The following is a 14,689-nucleotide window of genomic DNA, read 5'->3' on the forward strand; positions in this document are numbered from 1 at the left end:
TCAGGAGCAAATAAGCTAAAACAGGTGAAAGCATTTCTTCAACAACAAAGCTATAGACCCATGGTTCTCATATTTTAGTAAGCATCAGCATCCCTGGAGGACTGGGACATGGGGCCAGGCCGTGCCCAGAGTCTTTGATTCAGCAGGTGAGGAGTGGGTGGAGAATTTGCATTCTTAACAAGTTCCTGGTCCAGAGACCACACCTTGAGAACCACACTGGGCCATGTTAGAGTTGACTGAGCTGGTCAGTGTTAAGGAGGCACTGTAGGTTCTTGAATGGGAAAACAACATGAAGAAAAAAGCATCAGAAAAGAATTCTTCACACGCTGGCACAAGGAGTGGACTGCAGAGGAGAAGGCAGAAAGGCAGAAGGGTGAACACAAAATGCTCTTAGGTTAGTGGAAGGGTATGACAGTTTGAAGTTCTTTTATGAATGCCCAAAAGAAAGTTTATGTTTTTTAAAGAATCCATTCCTGTGGGTGCGATACCCTTTTGATTGGACTACATTAGTGAGGGGTGATTCAGGTTGAGTCTCTGCCCTCTAGCTGGGTTTGACATGAATGGACACACATTGACAAAGGAAGGCGCCACGTTAATCCCGCCACATGAGAGAGAGAGGACTGCAGGAAACAAGGAAGCCCCGAGGGCTGAGAGAGGTGCAGGAGTCTAGAACCAGGAGAGCACAGAGGCACAGAAAGAGGCCTTTGAGAGGGTGGGCCCATGGAATAGCCAAGGTTAAAGAGACGAGCCCTGGGCCTGATCACTCACAGCCAAACTCGCTAAGAATGGAGCAGCTGAGAGTGAGAGGAGGCCCAGTAACAGACAAGCCCCAAGCCTGCTTGTGCACAGGGGAGACAGTGGATTCTGGAGGGAAAGGCAAGGACCTCAGCAGAGATCAGTGGTCAACCTGCTTTGCCACTTGGCAGGGCTCCAGAATCACCAGTAGCTGACTTTGGTGAAAAAACATCAGTTGTGGTGCCTTGATTTGGACATTTCATGGCCATGGACGTCTAAGCTTTTACCCCAAACAAAATTCCTGTTATAAAAGCCCGCCCATTTTTGGCACTTTGCATCAGTAGCCCTGTGGCAGACTAAGACATAGGGTGAGTCAAGAAGGTTGGATTTGGGCATAACCTTGTAGAAGAGCTATTGGTAAGCCTGTGTGGCCAGATTAGACATGGGGAGAAGAAAAGAGGCAAAAATAATAATAATCCCAAAGTGGCAAACCCAGTAAAGAAAAGTTAGAATGAGGAGATGGGGAAATTAGTAAGAATTGTTTTTCATTAGTAAAATCAACAATTTGAGTTGTAACAGGAAACTCACATGACAGAGGGTTTTCAGGTGGAGGGCAACCATCCTTACTTTATACTTGAGGACACTGAGGCATCAGAGCCAAGAGGGCTCCTCCCAAGTCCTATGTCTGTGATAGAGCTGAGAGCAGACCTCTGGCTTCAGAAATCTGATCTTCTATCGATTACCAAGTAGATGGCAGCAGTGAACAGAGGACCGAGAGAGCAAAGGGAAATGGAAAAAGGATGCCAAGAGGGCAAAGAATGTAGAGGGGTGGAGAGAAGGAGCCAAAGCACAGAATGCTGTTAATTTCAAGAGAAAAATAAATCCCAAGTTTTGGTGCTTTGATTTCAGAATAAAAAAAAAAAAAAAAACACTATGAAAATGTAAGCATATTAAAAAGTACTGAATATCTCTGGGCAAAAGTATTTCAATAAAACTGTTGGGTGCTTTTTTAAAAATCAACTTAGAAAAGACTGCCAATAATTAGACTCCAAAAAACAAAAATACAAATTTGGTGGGGCAAGAAGGCATCTGAGTACACCCCGTAGTCTCTCCTGCTTAGCACCGGCTGGGTGGGGTTGGAATCTTGCTGGAGGGGCTGCTCAGCAGCCTGCAGGGCACGAGGTGTCTGGACGTCGCTTTGGGGGGACTGCGACAGGGGTGATGCATCCTGGAGGTGGGACTGGGGGTTTCTGACACTGAGGTGGGAGGTGGTGGGAGGGCGGGGCCCTTCCCCCTAGGGTTGAGGGCTGTGGCTTCACTGGGGACTGTCAGTTGTGCGCGGCGGCGATCCCAGCTCCATGTTCCCCCGTGTGCGGTTCCCCAGTCTGTGTTTCCTGGACCCCTTGGCCCGCGTTTCATGGACGCAGGTGCCCCAGGTCCCCAGCGTCCTGGGCTTGCGTTTCCCGAATCCCGAGCTCACTGAAGTCCGGGATTCCCCTAGCCCTCCTGTCACCGGCAGGCTCCAGGAGTGGGAGGGTTTAGGTGGGAGGTGCAGAGGGGCCTACCGAGTGCAGGCTCAAGTTTTTGGTCCTCCCTCCCCCTCTTTTTTTTTTAGTTTGGAAGAGCGTGCTGGCTGGCCCGCGGAGAGCCTGGGAGGAAAGGAGGAGTGAAGGGGCGAATCTGCTGAGAAAACCCGATTTACCTAAACGCCCTGGGATGGGGGACTTGGTCTGGGAGAGGGTGGAGTCAGAAAGGTAACTGGCCCTCCCGTGGCACACCTGAGGGAGAGGGACAGTGGGGCATTCTTTGCAGGCTTCCAATAGCATATTTAGGGTTCCTGGCAAGGTGTGGGTGCTCTCTCCAAGAAATTGAATCTTTGTTTTCTGTGGTGAGTTGGTTCACCAGGGACACATTTGTGTCTCCTGCAGGGCCCCTGGTGCAGCTTTCCTGCTGCCCTGGGAGAGAGGGAAGTGAGGAAGGGATAAAGGGGAAGGTCAGACTCCTAAGCGGTTTATTTCACTGCAAAGAGGATTCCTTACTTGAAGCCTTGTCTGGTCTTTTGTGTTAGTTTGTTTTCTTGTTTCTCCTTCCACTTTATCCCCCCATGGCCTTTTTTCTTTTTCTTACTTGCTCCTCTCCCTTTTTTCTTCTTCTTTTTTTATATTAGGTGCTGCAGGGAGCGCTTCTTATTTGCTGTGTTTCCTCACCCTCAATTTCCTCTTCTGTGTGTACTGATTTTGGCTACCAACACTATCCCCTTTCCTTTACATCTTTCTATTCTTCATCGTTTATTGTTTCTCTTACATTCTACCTCTCTTTGTTTATCCCCCAATTTTTCTGGCTTTTTATTTCTAGCACCTCTGTTCTGTTTTCTATCTTTTATTCACTCTTTATATTATTGTCCTTTCTTTTCTCTTTCCCTCTTTCCTGGCTACACTGGCCTTTTAATTCATACCATATTCCTCCCCATATTCTGTTTACTATCTCATTATAGGTACTCCACTTTTCTTACTATAATAACTCTAACACAGCTTATGTGAGTCTAATATCCAGTCTCCTAGATCTCACATGGTTCTTCTGCTAAAATTTACTATCAATACTGCTATTATACTTTTTCTTTTCTTACCCCCTTTGCTTTCTCTGGCCCTAATATTTTCCTTCAAGGGAACTTAGCCAACAACAAGGAAATAGAATAAGAAAACAAAGTGACAAGAGAGGACTTAAAACACACACAAAAACAAAAACTAATTAAACCCTGAGACTAGAAGAAGAAGCTAATCAACTGAAAAGCCCATCAAGATAAAATGATGACCACACAGCAACAAAAAACTACAAATCAAACCAATAATCAGGAAAACATGGCCCAATCCAATAAACAAATTAAAAACCAGGAAGAGGAGCAGAACATCGAACAACTAATCAAAGCTCTCAAAAAATATCATGGAACAATTTAATGAAGAGAAAGAAGAGATTAAGGGCATTAAGAAAAAACACTTGGAGAGCATAGAGAAGAAATTGTAATCATACAGAAAAAGATAACAGATATATGATGGTGATGAACACCACAATTCAAGAAATCAAAAATACACTCTCAGCAAATAACAGAGATTTGAAGAGGCGAGGAAAGAATTAGTGATGTGGAAGACAGAACATCTGAAATCAAACAAATGGAATTGATCGATAAGAAGATAGAAAATAGGGAAACGGACTTTGGCCCAGTGGTTAGGGCGTCCGTCTACCATATGGGAGGTCCGCGGTTCAAACCCCGGGCCTCCTTGACCCGTGTGGAGCTGGCCATGCGCAGTGCTGATGCGCGCAAGGACTGCCGTGCCACGCAAGGGTGTCCCCCGCGTGGGGGAGCCCCACGCGCAAGGAGTGCGCCCGTGAGGAGAGCCGCCCAGTGTGAAAAGAAAGAGCAGCCTGCCCAGGAATGGCGCCGCCCACACTTCCCGTGCCACTGACGACAACAGAAGCGGACAAAGAAACAAGATGCAGCAAATAGACACCAAGAACAGACAACCAGGGGAGGGGGGGAAATTAAATAAATAAATAAATCTTTTAAAAAAAAAAAAAAAAAAAAAAAAAAAAGAAGATAGAAAATAGCCAGCAGGGACTTAGGGGCCTGAATAATGATGCAAAATGTGCAAACATACGTATTATAGGCATTCCAGAAGGAGAAGAGAGGGGAAAGGGGACAAAAGGGGTGTCGGAGGAAATAATGGTTGAAAACTTCCCAAACCTATTGAGAGAGATGGATGTATATGTCCAGGAAGGACAACACACCCCATACAGCTTGAATCCCAACAGGTCTACCACAAGACATATATTTGTCAAGTTATCCAACACTCAAGACAAAGAAAAAATACTAAAAGGAGTACGAGAGAAGAGAACCATCACATACAAAGGAGGCTCCAGAAGATGAAGGGCTAATTTCTCAACTGAAACCATAGAGGCAAGAAGGCAGTGGTATGACATAGTCAAGTTACTAAAAGAAAAGAAATTCCAACCAAGAATACTCTATCCAGCAAAGCTAGCATTCAAAAATGATGGAGAGTTCAAAATATTCACAGATAAATAAAAACTAAGAGAGTATGCCAACAAAAATCCTGCCTTTCAAGAAATACTGAAGGGAGTTCTGCAGGGAGAAAGAAAAAAAACAGGACAGACAGAGTTGGAGGAGAGTGTAAGAGCAACTAAAAAGACAAAAACAGAAAAAGAAAATCAAACAGAAAATGACAAACATAAATCCAAAGAAAATATGGCTAGTATAAGTAATTCCTTGAAAGTAATAACACTGAATGTCAATGGATTAAACTCACCTGTCAAGAGACTCAGACTGGAAGGGTGGATAGATGGTGCTGATGGCAGCACAACATTGCGAGTGTAGTCAACAACTCTGAAATACATATTTGAAAGTGGTTAAAATGGGAAATTTCATGTTGTATATGTGTTACCAGAATAAAAAATATTTAAAAACAAAAAGGGAAAAAATCAGCAGTAATTCTGACCTTATATTTGGCGCATGCTCTTTGGTATTCTTCAGTAAGCTCTTTTTTAAACTTAATAAGACATGTGATCTTTACCAAGGTGCACCTGCCTAGGGAGAGAAACAAAACAAAACAAACCCCAGCAACTATTCTGTAAACCCATCAGAATACCACAGTCAAGTTTAGGATGGAAGGTCTTGGCTGTATTCCACAACTGAAAAGGGATGTTGAAACATTGGAGACAGCATGAGGGAGAGAGTTGTAGAGCCTCCAACAACATAGCCAACATGAATAACGTGTTCTACAAAAGGAAGCTTCTTTACTAGGGACAGATGCTAAAATATTTATGAATAATAAAACATCTGGGTACCCAACATCATTATTCAGTAGGAAAATGCAAATCAAAACAATGAGAAGGGAACGAATATGGCTCAAGCAGTGGAGCACCTGTTTTCCACATGGAATGTTCCAGGTTCAGTCCCTGGTGCCTCCTAAAAACAAAAAAAACAACAAGCAAACAAATGTAAAAAAAACAACTCAAGGAGGCTGATGTGCCTCAGTGGTTGGGCACCAGCCTCCACGTATGAAACCTCGGCTCAGACCTCAAAAAAAAATACACAAAGAGATATCACTTCACACCCACTAGGATGCCTATAATTTTTAAAAGGGTGAAATAAGTGTTTGTGAGGGTGTGGGGGAATAGGAATCCCCCTGCATTGCTGGCAAGAATATGAAATGGCGCCGCTTTTTCAGAAAACAGTAATTCCTCAAACAGTAAACACAGAATTGCCACATGATCCAGTAACTCCATTCCTAGGCATATTTCCAACATAAAACATACGTCCCCACAGAAACTTGTACACAAATGATCATAAAAGCATTATTCACAAAGGCCAAAAATTGTGAACAACCAAGTGTTCATCAACTGATGAATGGGTGAACAAAATGTGGTCTATCCATACGATGGAGCATTATTCAGCCATAAAAAGTAATGAAGTAGTCATGCATGCAATAACATGGATGAGCCTTGAACACTTTTTGCTAAGTGAAAGAAGCCAGTCAAAAGACCACATATTGTATGACATCATTGATATGAAAGCATCCAGAAGGGGCAAATCCATAAAGACACAAAGTAGATGGGTGGTTGCCAAAGGCTGGTGTAGGGGGTGGGAAATGAGGAGTGACTGACTACTGTGTCCAGGGTTTCCTTTAAAGGTGGTAAAAAATTTCTGGAATTAGTGGAGAAGTTTGCATGATACTGTGACTATACCAAAATCTACTGAATTATACACTTGGAAGTGGTGAATTTTATGTTATGTGAATTGTTTTATCTCAATAAAGCAAAATCTGGCATGTAATGTATCTATCATAGAGCCTGGCACATGTTCTGAATAAGTAGTTGCTCTGATTTTTAAAAGGGGGAGGGTAGTCTGGGGAACTGTTTTTAGACTAAAAGAGACTAAAGAGATGTGAAAATGAAACACAAATTATATGGTCTTTGATTGGACCCTGGATTCCCACTATCCCAAAATGAAACAAAACAAAACAAAAACAAACCCCAGTAGTATTTCTATATTCATGTTAAATTTCTTGGAAGTGATCATGGTAATATAGGAGAATATGCTTGCTCTTAGGGAGCTACATGGAGCTTCAAGACATCTGTAAGTTACTTTCAAATAATTAAGGAAAAAAGATGTTGTATGTACAGGTCTGTGTTTGTGGCCGTGTGTGTGTGCACACAAGAACAATTAGTGAGTGAACTTAGGCCAAGTTATATGGGTATTACAGATTTTAAATTTGTCAACATAGAAAGTTGACATAGTCAAGATCTGGACTTGAATTTAGAAGGTGATTTCAAGGAAGTTACAGATCAGCATAAAAGGAAGGAAATGCACCAAAGCATTAATTGGGGTCATGCTAGGAGGTGGATATTGGTGGCCTTTTTTTTTTTTTTTTACCTTCTTTATATTTTTAAAACAATATTTTCAGGTTTCCACAATGACATCTCAGGATTTTATAATCTGAACAATTATTTCTTAAAATTATGTTTAGCTACTTAGCACATATTCTGTTAACTGTGAAAACAGACTTTGCACTGAAGGAGATGGTTTTTCTGTGAGAAACAGAAGCATTTCCCATTAAAATGGGGTAGCAAGGTGTTGTAAGCACCGCTTTGAAGGTCTTTGAGATCAAGATGTTCTTGTCTGTCTGGGAAGTGTGAAGGCAAGGGCAGGGATTAGAGCATTTCTCAATGACATTTTCGAGAAGTGTCGTCTTTTAGCTCTATTCAAGACTTTCTAAAGTTGACTTTAGTCGAATCTTTGTTATGTTGAATATGCTGGGGATGATCCTTTTTTTTTTTTTAATTGTGGAAAGGTTCCATTTTGATCACAGAAGCACAAGGAGGAATTCTTACGTGTGAAGTTTCAAGCCTCTGCCAGTAGTCTCTCACTTCTTCCCACCAGGGCTGGCATCCTGAGGGCTCCAGGGGCTCGAGCTCGGGGCACAGGGGACCATGGGGGAGTGAGAGGGGATAGGGTGAGATTTGAGTGCCCAAGTCACCAAGCTCTCTCCTGGAGCGAGGAGGGTGCTGCCAGCAGTGTCCTGGCCATGCGTGGAACTCCACTGCTGCCACCAATCGGTCTCGCTTAGGTAGAGTGTGGTTTGATCACATTAATTTACTCCAAATAGAAACACCATTTGGAAACAGAGTCATCTTTTGAGCGGAAACAACAATCAAATACTTCAAAGGGCATAAAAAGTTATTACATTTCATTGTGTCCCACATATAAAAAGGGTTCATCTAAAAAAAATCATACAGCAACTTGACACAAATAACTGATCAGTATTTACCACTTAAGGTGATTTTCGATTTCTTCATGAGTGTCCTGTCTTTCTGTTCAAACAGTGCTTCCCTCATTTCTCTTGTTTTTGAAATCTCATTGCCTTGGTCCAAAACTGAAGGAAGAAGCAAACAATGATGATACGATTATACCAGGAATCAAATCGGAAGCATTTGCCAAGAGAAAAGTACATTTTTAATGGCAAAACATAACAGCTACCTAACCAAGTCTTATTGTTGTTTGCAAGCAGTAAATGTGACAAGCAATCATTTTTTTTCATATTCATCCAGGGGTTGATTTATGATGGATATATTGGTTACCTTCTCTTAATTCTTTAACCTTCATTTTCTCTGGTTCTTGGTTTAAAACAGTTGCTACAGCAAACGGATTTGATAAATTTACTGGAAATCTCAAGTTCTGGTATTTAATTTCCTAAGAAACCACAAGGGGTGGGGGAGAGAGGGAATAATTATTTTGTTATCATTCCCTCCATCATCTGTAGAATAATGTCCACTTTACCTTACACTTTTGAGGCTTTTGCTTTGCTGGACAGCTGTGAAAATGCATACGTGGCACTGTCTTTTCTAGAGGAACGCCTACTTTCTTAAAAAAGAGTATTTGATCTTTCAAATTATTCTAAGCTGTTTTTTAAAACAAATATTAAATTAGTATATAATCCACAACTCAAGCTCCTGTCTTCATGCTCCCTCTCGTAATACCATGACTTATAGTCCATTATATTATAATTAAACTGAAAAGAATTGCCTGCTAAAACAGTGGTGCACTAAAATAAAAGTGATATCAGAATATCATAATCCCACCAAGAGCTGTTTTTCCTTACATTCTTAAAGAAGCAAGTGAAAAACATGGTATGCTGGAAAATGCCCTCATGGTCCAGCATAATTTACAGGCTGTTGGTTTTCAACAGCCAAATTTACTTTCGTAGCAAAAGAATGAATATGCCCACTCTTTATGGAAAGGTCTTAAAGAGATTCAGACAAACGTTTCAGATCTTTTCTAAACTGAAAACTGCCTTTGGACAGATGTAGGTGGAGCTGGTCCCAGTCCCAAGGCTGCAGAAGATACTCAGGGGACCTGGGTTATGTTCAGAATTGTTTTATAGGATGGCATGCCTCCGTGACATAACAGACATTAGATAAGAATATGCTAATATTCATCCATTCTGACAGTCAATATGCATTTGCTGAGCACCTACTGAATACTCCCCATTGGAAAGTAAGGGCTGTTTGCTGGCAATGTCAGATTTAACATCCACCTATGGAAGATGTCCTCCCAGGTCCATGGCGAGGAATCACCTGTCATTTGGCAAGACCATATGGACTGACAGGCGCTGATGTGCAGTGATGAGGAGCTTAGCTAGGGACTCAGCTGCAGGCCCCCATCCATATCTCAACAGACCTTTGTTATCACCTCGGCTGTGAAACACAGGGGAGCAACAAAACCTTTGCAGGGGGATGTGAGGCACGGTTCCCTAAAGAAATCTAATTGCTAGTGGTGAAGACGGAAATGAGGCATCTAAGGAGGGGATACACTAACAAGGTACATGTGGAATTCGGCAATGCCAAAAACTTAGGACATGGTAAGTCCATCACACACTCTACACGCAGACAGGAAAAGCAATTGTTCACATTTTCAGAGAGTGCTGCAGCCAGTATAATTTCTGTACTTAACGGTGCAATCTATATGTTATCATACTATCTGCAGTCATGGGAGGCAGGCAGATCTTGAGACCTAGTCCTTGAAAATGTCGAAACTGTACTAAATAAGGCACAGTCTTTAATTCATTGGGAAATAAGGCACATCTGCATTTGTTTGGTGCTTCTACACGTAGAAGATGCCCTCATGTATTGAGAGCATGTGTGTGGGAGGATATGCACGGGTCAAAATCCTACTTAAGTGCTGTCTTCAAGAAATGCCCTTCTATGTTACAGCACATGACATGAGATGGCAAGTGGCATTTTGTTGACCCCCTTATCTGACACCGGACAACTTAGCACTATTTGCTTTTAGTCAATTCTACTTGTTTATTGCTTGAATGATTTTATTTCTACCTTGGCTTTTTGCAGGATATGCACTCACTAATATTCCATAGTTAGGTTAGACTACTTTGAACTGCTAAGAAGAAAATCATGGTATAAATATAAAATAAAGAATGCTGTTAGTTTTATACTTGGTGTGCTTGTTACTCTACTTTTAATATGTCTAATGGCATTAATAGGAGATATATATCTAGCAACAAAAGGATAGAGGAAGAAATCAAGATATTTCTTTTTTATTTGCAAGATAATTTTAAGGATTTTCCAAGGGTAGTATTTATACTGTGTCAACCTCTCCTTTTAACTTGTATAAAACCCATGGTTAGGGAAGCGGCTGTGGCTCAATCAGTTGGGCTCCGTCTACCATAGGGGGGGCCCTGGGTTCATGTCCCAGGGCCTCCTTGTGAAGGCAAGCTGACCCATGTGCCGTGGAGAGCTGACAGCCCATGCTCCCCGGAGACCTGGTGCAGCAAGATGACGCAACAAAGGGAGACAAGCAGATACAGAAAAAATGCACAGTGAATGGACACAGAGAAGAGACAGCAAAGAATGGAGCAAGCTGCAAGGTTGGGGGGGTGGGAATAAATAAATAAATAATCTTTTAAAAAACTCATGGCTATTAGAAACAACTTATAATACATGTTAGGATGTAAAAATATCAGCTTATGTTCAAGTGAAAATTGAAGTTCAGAAAATACTGGTAAGAAGTAAAAGTTCCATTTCACATCTTTCTTCTCATTTGAACTCTGATGGGGCTTTTTAAAAAAATTTTGTGTGCCACATTTTAGTTTCTGCCTTATATCAAAGTAACTTGCTCTATACAACTTACTTCTGCTCCTTGGTCATGAGTATCTTGAGGGCATGGGCTATTTCCCATGGTGCTTTGCAACTGACACTGCACACAGCAGGCTCTCAATGAATTGTAATGTTGTACTCAAGCTTTTAAAATAGTTGTTACGTTGGCCACCCTGTAATTAAAATTTCTGACAGTAATATATGCATATAGCCAAAATTTCACCGTCCATCAGTAGTAATCAGCAAAAAGAAAGTAATCCTTGCAAACCCCTTTCTCTCAGTTATCTTCTCACCCCTTTGCAGAAGCAACTACTGCTGCTAGGATAGACATATTCTATGTATTACAGTTTCATTTTAAAGTATGTATACTATTTCATTCTAAATAAGTTTTTGATGGCAATCTTTTACAAGACAGAAAGATAGAATGGAAGAAATGAAGATTTGGATTTTGAAAAAAGATTTTAAAAAATAAACAAAACTTGCAAAAGAAGCCATACTTTAAAGACATGTTGGGATAGCAGTTTCTGGTGAATACACATTCATATGGTTGAGAGTTGAACTGTTAAATCAATAACTGCACTTTTATCTGTGTAGTCCCATACTGAAATGGTGTAAACTTAATAATCACATTCACCTTCCCATTCGCTGGAATTATTCCTTAGAGGAAAGAAAGGAGAAAACATGATATTCTTTCTTCTTGCTAAGTCCATTCAATATATTCTTTCCATGATAAGAATTTCTGTGTTCTTTACAATAGTATTCTCATGAAATACACATGAATAAACTTCTGCATGTTTGTACTGATCTTATTTGTCAATTACTCCATCAATCCTTCATAGTAATTAATTTCTTGTGTCAATTATATATATCTATATACATATCCATCAACATTAGCAAATCAGAAGTAAATTTTCAGAACAGTAATCTTCAAGCTAATTGCCAGATGTCAATGTTAATGCTCCAAACAAGGAAAAACTAGGAACATACATAAGTTTTGTGCCCAAACAATTCACTTCCCTATATTTTTGTGTAATTTGGTTCTCTGCTTTCAATTCTTCAGGATGGAAAACAATTCTCCCAGAGATCAAACATCACTCCATAGCTATTCCTCCTGTATATTCCTGGTACAAATGAAGCTCAGAATAGAGTAAATGCTCAATAAGTGTGGAAAGGAAAAAGGAAAGGAAGGAAAGAGGGAGGGAGGAAGAGTCAAGGTCCTAGGTCTATAGGGCTAGTGTTTTCTCTGACTTCCACAGAGGCTTTGGTTTCCTTTCCAGAATGAGGTCTTCTGCCCTCGCACATCTGGTCACCCCACTGTCCCCACAGAGGCCTTGCACATTCTCTCATAAGTGCCTAAGGATCAGTTTGTTCACCTGGAATACCTACTTCTTGTCTATCCCCTCCTCTGAGGGTTATACTACTCTCCTCTTGCTACGTTCTGCCCCATGCACCTCCCATTCAGCCATTCAACAAGCACTTATTGAGCACTTACTGTGTACCAGGCACTCTTTTAGGAACCCGAGATACAGCAATAAACATGGCAAAGTCTCAGGTCTCACAGAGACTCCAGAGCAGCACTGAGAACTATGTCCTCTGGGGCAGGCAAAGATGGATTTTTCACATCAGACATGACACAAGCCTATTAAAACCAGCATGAAGATTCTGAACTCTTGGAAAGAAGTAATATTCTCATTTTATTTGAAATTGAACTGAAGGTGAATACCAAGGATGTACCAAGAGCTAAAATTAGAAATGACAGAGGATTCACTTCGGATTTTAAGCACTGATATTGGACACAACTTACCTGGATATTACTATAAAGTATTGAGTGATGAAAGTTATACCAAAGTGTTCTTATTCCCAAGTCTCCAAACCCAATTTACATTGTCAGATACATAAAATTTGTTAATGTTACACACACAAAATTACCCGCTTCAAATGTTGCTTATTCTCTCTTAGAACTTGACACCAACTTTCCAAATCCCCTTTGGTCAGAGAACCCTAAGTACTTGGAAACTGGAAATCCTGAATCTCATTACCTGATTTGGGCTCAATAGTAAAGGCACGATGAGACTGAATCAAGGCAATATGAAATTCAAAATCCACAGGGCAGCTGCACTGCAAAGGAATAACATGATTTTTGCTGCAAAACAAAAAAGAGAAATGGAAAATATTATTTTTCTTTATAACCAACTAATTTGGCAGCAAGGGAAGACTTTCTTATGTTATAAAGTTCGCAAAAGCTCACAGTGAGAGTACTTCCTGTGTGCCAGGAAGTCTAAACATTTCCCAGAATTAACTATTTTGATCCTTTGAGGTTGGTTGTTCCCCATTTACAGAAGAGGAAACTGAGGAACAAGAGAAGTTAGGTGTTCCACGCAAGGCAACACAGCTAGAACCAGGTGGGAGAACCAGGACTGAACGCAGGTCGACTACTGTCAGGTGTCCGCACTCCTGACCACTCTTGGAACTGGCTGATGTAATCTATGGATTCTCATGGTGACAGGGGACAGGCAGTCTCATCCACGCAGCCAGATCTGAATAAACCAGCCTTCTAGGAAGCCTGGGAAGCCCTGGTCTTCACAGAGGCTTGAATAGTGTTGAAGAAAACTTGCTTTGGGTTGGGTTTGATTTAAATAAGCTGGAGGTTCCGTATATGATCAGAAGTCCATAACCCCTGGAGAACACAGGTAGAGGCTGTGTATCCACGAATGGTCTCCACGCCCAGGGTGGCAAGCCTCCTAAGGAAGCTTGAGGCTGTCACAAAAAAGCACCTGGAAGCTGCCACAGCAGCCATCTCTCAGAGAGCCCTGTGCTGTTCCTAAAAGCCTCTCCTCCGATCACGACATGAATGAGGACCGGAAAGGCAGAACTTCTCAGTGGTCTGTCTTAGACTCCTGGAGCTGCTGTAACAATGTACCACAAACCGAGTAGCTTAAAACAGAAATGTATTCTCTCACAGTTCTGGAGGCCAGAAATCCAAAATCAAGGGGGCCAGCAGGGCCACCATCCCTCTGACCCTGTCCAGGATTCCTTCCTCACCTCTAGAAGATTCTGCTGTTTGCCAGCCATCCTTGGCATCCCTTGGCTTGCAGCTGTGGCATTTCAGTCTCTGCTGCCTTCTTGGACGGTCATCTCCCCATTGTCTGTCCCTCTTCTCCCCTTCTTATCAGGACCAGCCATATTGCATTAAGGGACCTCCTGTTAATTGAATTAATCCCATCCACCATGACTCTGTTTCCAAATAAAATCCCATTCTGAGGCACTGGTGGTTAGGACCTCAACATATCTTTTGGAGGACACTATTCACCCCATAACGGTGTCCTGAGCAGCAATCGGGGCAGTTTTCTGGTCACCCTTTTGGCAGCAGGAATTTGTGCTCCTCCTTCAAAGGGAACTCAGCCACTCCCACCATCCCTGCTTGGTTCTGCATCTCCTCCCTACTCCTCCTGCCACCCGCCAGCTCCTGCACCCAGGACTCTGTGTATCCCTTCCTGTTTGGTAACTTCTGCTGACTCCAGACTCCTGCTCCTTTGTGGCCCAACATGGCCCCCTGCCTCGTGGCTGGGTCTCACCTCATAACCTTTCAATGGAAAGCCCCTGCCTCCTGCCCTCCCCTCTGCCATTTCCCTGTGCCTCTTCCTGAGCGAACAAGATCGTCAGCAGGTTTGGGCAGCGCAGCCAGAACAGTTCATGGTGGTAGGGAAGCAGGGAAACCCCAGGCCGACCTGGCCAGCCTCTGGGCTTCCCTTCTTGCTGCCCAGGGTCTCCT

General features: G+C 42.1%; 1 pseudogene; it reads right to left on the reverse strand.

The window, feature by feature from the left end:
* Positions 1-319: 319 nt before the first annotated feature.
* Positions 320-14,464, reverse strand: LOC139439266 (cilia- and flagella-associated protein 221-like; annotated as a pseudogene).
* Positions 14,465-14,689: the final 225 nt, after the last annotated feature.

Source organism: Dasypus novemcinctus, chromosome 7, assembly GCF_030445035.2.
Source record: "Dasypus novemcinctus isolate mDasNov1 chromosome 7, mDasNov1.1.hap2, whole genome shotgun sequence".
NCBI lineage: Eukaryota > Metazoa > Chordata > Mammalia > Cingulata > Dasypodidae > Dasypus > Dasypus novemcinctus.